The sequence below is a fragment of the Bidens hawaiensis genome, unplaced genomic scaffold (assembly GCF_021521415.1).
Source record: "Bidens hawaiensis isolate Kalapana, Puna unplaced genomic scaffold, B.hawaiensis_p1.1 tig00074001_1, whole genome shotgun sequence".
NCBI lineage: Eukaryota > Viridiplantae > Streptophyta > Magnoliopsida > Asterales > Asteraceae > Bidens > Bidens hawaiensis.
In genome coordinates, this window is record NW_027506696.1 from 14,243 (window position 1) to 20,557 (window position 6,315).

A 6,315-nucleotide genomic window follows, 5' to 3' on the forward strand; every position below is an offset into this window, starting at 1 on the left:
AGGACGTAAAACTCGGACCAAACTCGTACCCACTTCCAATTTCATCTAATATGCTCTCTAGATCTCGTAATAATCCGTCAAGACCCGTTTTCCGGCCAACCTCCGTTCACCATCTTTCCGGCACCAAATCAAGTAAGTAACATATGGTTTTTAATAGTTTATAGTCGCAATCCAAACCCCCTAAACTTAATTCTAACAAGCATGGATCAGAATATCATATTGTAATTCTAAGGTTTTTTTGTGAAGAAGATGAAGTTTAATTAATATATTTATATATATTGTTTTTCTGTTATAAAACATGACAATGGAGTTGATCCAGTGGTTAAGCAACTGTACTGATTCCATATGGACTCGGGTTCGAACCCGGGTCAAAGCAACTTTTTTTTTATTTTTATTAAATCTTTTATATTAATTACTATAAACTATATATATTCTATTATAAATCATTTTAAATCAAATAAAATTATTTTTCACATAAAATCAATTAAAAATTATAATTATCGTTTTCACCTGAAATCTAATCTTTCGAACCCGTCAAGTCTCGTTTTAAACTCGTTTAGAAATTATATATTTATCATTCGTTAAACTTTATAATTCGTTAGCACATTGTTTTATTTTTTCAAAATAAAATTTACCGTTAACATCAAGATTTCGTAAACGTTATAACATTCAAACTTAGCGTTAAACTAATAATATTTAAATAATATAGTACGTTAAACTTTAATTCGTTAGTTTTTAATCCGTTAAACTTTATTTCGATAATATTAATTCGCTAAATTTTAAAGTCGTTTGCTTTATAATTCGTTATTGTAAATTTTTTTAACCTCGCTTTGTTAACATAGTTCAAGATAAATTCCCATGTAAAATTCGTGCCTCGTAATTAACGTAACTTTCATATTAGCATTTAAGTCATAATATTAAATAATATAAACCGTTAAAATTTCCGTTAAGACTTAGAATAATATTAGAATAATCCACGCCTTAAGATAATAAAATATATAACGCGACATCTTTATAACTAAATAATTTACCCGTATAATCCCGTTAGTTAGTTTTTAAATTTTTGTGTTTATTTTTATTTATAGTTCGAGAAGTTCAATCGCTTCGAGTTCTTTAAACGCACTTTCGGTTGCTTTTGGATTTCGTTTCTTGTTTATCATCTATTTCAAAGGTGAGTTCTTCATAACCCCATTTTTAACGCTTTATAATGTTTTGGGGTGTAGCGCGTCACAAGTTTTTCTTTCGTTAGTTATGTGCTTGTTTACAAACCGATTCACTTATATCGTACATGTTAATATTATTCGTGCATATTGTTTATGATTATACGTGAACTTACTTGCAACGTGTTTATTGTTTTATTGGTGGAAGTGACGCAAACGCAAACGCATACGCATAGTGGGAGGGTCCGACGGGACGTACCCGCGCCGTCTAACGTTACGACTTCGGTTGTTTACGTAAGGTGGTTCTCATTTCCCCGACTTCAACGGCTTCGGCTAAATGAACGGGAGGACGACACTATTTGATTTCATTTACTTTACACTAGAATATTCATTGCATGACGATCGTTGAATCGCGAGTTTTTATATGTATACGCAAAAACTTATGAAAACTCACCAACTTAATTGTTGACAACATATATTATTTTCAATGTGCTATAGGTTGAATCGATGGTGTGCTAAGCACGAAGATCATTAGTATACCCTAGGATATTTGGAATAAAGAACTTATTTACTTTTCGATGAAGTGTTATTGTTTTCTTTTATTTATGAATAATGTGTGTACTTTTGATGAAATGAAATGAAATAAATATAATAATTGTCGCTTTAATAGCGTTACGAGCTTATGAGTGATCTGTACGTTACACCCGGGCATATTCCGCTTAAAACCGGGGTGTTACAGATTGGTATCAGAGCTGTAACTATAAGATAGGTTGTTAGACGTATCGGCCTAGTATAGTTATAGTTTATTTTAGGGCCCAAACTGCATGAATACTCTATGTGCTAGGTGTCCGCACTTATATTAAAGTTTCATTCATACGCTCGAATTCATAACATTTTATACGTCTCGAGTACACATATTCACACACACAAGCTCCAAGGTTTAGGCTTAAAACAAATATTTTTCAAAATATTTTTCAATCAATTTTATTTTGGTTTTCCGATATTTTTCTTCATAAAGACGGTTTTACGTGGCGGGTATGTAGTAACTGTAGGGGGGCGCGCTTGTTTTCCGAACTCTTGACACCAAGGTTCATGAAACCTAAGGATAAGCAATGCGCATAAATCCCAATCAGCCGCGGGACCTGGTTGCTTACCTGGAGAGTTCGGAAAGGGCATGAAACCCTAAGCCAAAGCGTACCACAGAAACGCCATACGAATCGCAACTTTATGTTTTCAAACGTGATCATGTCCTCTTTGTGATAAGGATATGGTTACACTCCTTAGGATTTCATACAAGCCATGGTGGTTCATGCGACGTGTGACTCCGACCCTCAATGTTTTACAATGTGTTTTAACCGAAAGTCTGTCAAGTCGTGGTGATACACGAATACCCAGCTTTTGGTTCGATTGGAGTTCGCATTTTGATTTATGTGTTTTAACTAAAAGTCTGACAAGTCGTGGTGATACACGAATAACCAGCTTTTGGTTCGATTTGATTACTCTTTTTTTTATTGGAACATACAAGATATGATAATTTATACAATGTGTGATTTCGAAGGCTCAATTGTTTATATTGCGGTTTTGAAAAGTCATTGGGTTATGTGAATAGTCGAGTAATTCATTTTCTTCATAGAAATTTCTAAAATTTGTGCTATTACATGAATTGCCAAGTTTCAACCCGTTTTCTTTATTTATAAATTTTATTATTATAATTTGGAAATTCGAAAGGTCATGGTGATACATGAATCGTCGAGTTCCAATTCGTTATCTTTATATATTCAATTACTGTTTTGGGTTTTAAATTGAAAATACGAAAAGTTATAGTGATACATGAATAGTCGATTTCAATTTGTTTCCTTTATATAATTCGTTTATTATTACGGTTTTAATTAAAAAAATTCAAAAAGTTATGAACACTCAATTTTCAATTCAATTTCACTACTTATATTAAGTTTACGTTAAATTCATATTTTATTTCAAAATTTGATACATTTTTCCTATGTTTATTCAAATATTTATTAGATTTTTATTGAAATACGAAAACTTATCAGCATTTCAATCCCGATTTGAAATTTTGCTTCATACGATTTCATTTTTTTATGATTTATAAGAATTGATTCCGATTTTAGGGATCTTTTATGTAAAGTTTTTGTTGATTGATAATACGAATTTCATATTTACGTTCCGTGTCACATGAATTCTTCACGCTTCGCAGCATGTCTTCCCGTTTTCCTCGACGTTGTCCTCGAAACACAACCCACAAAACGACAACCCAAATCATCAAGCAATTGACTATCGCAATTCCCACAATGACAAACCAAGATTCATTACTAACCACAACAATACATTCAAACCTTAAAGCTATGCCTAAGTCAATATAAACCCAACATAACTATTGGATACTCAAACCTAACTCAACAAAGATATTTACACGAGAACTTATCCTTATGTGTAACACATACAATTCTACCACTTCGCTACCGCGATGTCGAAATACTTCAAGCTGTGATAATTTCGGCCACCTCATCAACTTTTGCCAAGAAACTATACACTACACATTTATTCCCATGACCGGTTACCCAACCATTCATACAAACCTTCTGCCTTACCTTATTGTACAAATTCGAGCACATACGCAAGACCCTGAAAAACCTAACTTGTTTCCGCTATACGTTAACTTACCCTGTTCGTTGTCATCTTAAAAAAAATTCATTTTCAGAATTAATGTTTAATCTTTTCAAATTCATCAACCACGCTTAATTTTTAAATAACTAAATTTCCCACGTTTATTTCTCTTATAAACACCTTTTACGCAAAATTTCAAATCCCGATTATTTTAAATAGTCAATTAAAAAATATAAACATTCATATATTCACAAATTATTTCGTTATACGAAGTATAATCAAGTTATTTTTATCTAAAGAAATTTCATTTTAAATGGATTATTACCAATACTACTATCATTATTATTATTAGTATTATTAACAATATTATTATTACTATTACTTATTATTATTAGTATTATTATTATTATTACCATTATTAATATTAGTACTATTACTTCTATGATTAATATTATTATTTTTACTACTATTATTCTTATTAATATTAATATTGATATTCTTATTAATATTATTGTTATTCCAAAGGGATCTTTAAAATAAATCAATATCTTTCTATTTAAACAAGTTATTTTATTTGATGATCCTTCATAAAGTTTTCATATGGCGCCGCCCAACAGAAAAGAAAAAAAAAACTTTTTACATTAAAAGTTTTACAAAGTTTTCTAAGCTTGAGCGCTAGCTAAGGCTATTTTTTTATATGCAAATTATTATTATTGTAACTTTTCTATGAGTTATAAAAACACCACGTATTTACAATCATTTTTTTTTTCACAAACTTGAAATAATCCCAACAATCATTTCTTTCCCTCATTTTTCAACACCAACGAGTTTCGACTAAGAAATCATGGCACCGCCTCTATAACAACTTTCAAACCGCAACCCATCTACAAGAAGACAAGTGTCGCAAGCTACCTTTTGTTTTCCTTTTCTTTTCTTTTTTTTTTACTTCGTGTGTGTGTGTGGGAGTATATATATTGTATATATATTATCCTGTCTGGACTTTATCGAAATAATTTTATGTATCGATTTATTTCAAGGATTGTTTACAAAGTTAATATTGAGTTTGGTTATTCGTTAATTAGTGAACTATTTTCATTCAAAATTGCATTTTGAATCAGTTTACTTTGTTATTTCAATCCCACGGTCTATGACCGATTTCCCATGAACGGAATCGTTTAGTGGAAGTTGGGACTTTGAACATGGTTGTGTACATAGTTATCTAATAGAAACCGTATTTCTACCTTTGGCTATCTAGTACCGGTTACCTCTAAAGAGATTAGCTTATTTATAACCAGGACTATGATTATAGCTATTGAGTCAAAGTTAAGTGTTCATTTTATATTTACTTTAAATGAATTGTTTTGGTTATTTTGTTTATTTCTATTTCCGCTCAATGTTTTATTCGAATTATTTTGTTATTCTTGATTTCAATGTTTCATCAATTTGATTAATGTTTTATTTTGATCTTGAAGTTTAAATTATTTATTTTGTGAGTCTTATTCTCAATGTGGCCTTATTCACATTGATATTTTATTGAAAATTTTCATTTGTTTAACGAGTCATTATTGACTCTAGGGACTTACTCTATTATGTTATTAAAGTGTCATTTACTATTCTCGAACCCAATGCTTCACTGAGTTATGTGTTTATATTTTGTTAGCTCAATGCTACATTCATTTGCTATGTTATTCTCAACCTCATTATTTCATTTATGGAGATGCTCATGATTCAATTGTTTTCATTCATTATTCTAATTATTTGGTGTTACTTAATAGTTCTACTCATTTCATTATAAGTTCTATAACACTGTTATTTTGTAATAAACCACAATGGTTTCACTTAATATTTTCACTTATTATTAACCTCAAGGATTTGTTTATACATTTTTCCAAATTTACCATCTGTATCATATTGAATCCTTTCATTTTTCCAAAATTAGTTTAAGGTCTGTGGATAGCATGATGTTGTAATATTAACTTCTAGTGATTGTCTTGACAATTGTATAATATTCAGGCAAGGATGATTTGGGGTTCGATGTCAAAATGTTTTATATTGTGTTGTACGGTGTTTCAAGTGTCGAGCAGTGTGGTAAAGAGTCGCACGATGTCATAATGTGTTGTATGATTGTCTAAGTAAGCTTATAATTTAGTAAAGTGTCCTATGGTGTCATACAGTCTGGTAATGCATCAGCGGTGTCGTATGATGTTGAAAGGTTTCTCTATAGAGATGTACAGTGTCAAGGTGTCATACTTTTTCGTATATTTTCCTAGTGAGAAGCATGGTGTGGCACAATCGGGTTGCCAACACAACGAATCTCTCTCTTCATCTATAGATATCTAAATAGAGAAAGATGCTTAAAAGTAATAGCTTTATGTTATGGTTAGCCCCCAACTTACAGCCTTGCTACATCTTCCCCCATTATCTTGTACCGTACAGAGGCGCATACATGAAGGTTTGGAATGGTTAGTACCCAACTTGCGGCCTTGCTAAATCTTCCCCCATTATCTTGTACTCTTTTGGCTTCCCTAAA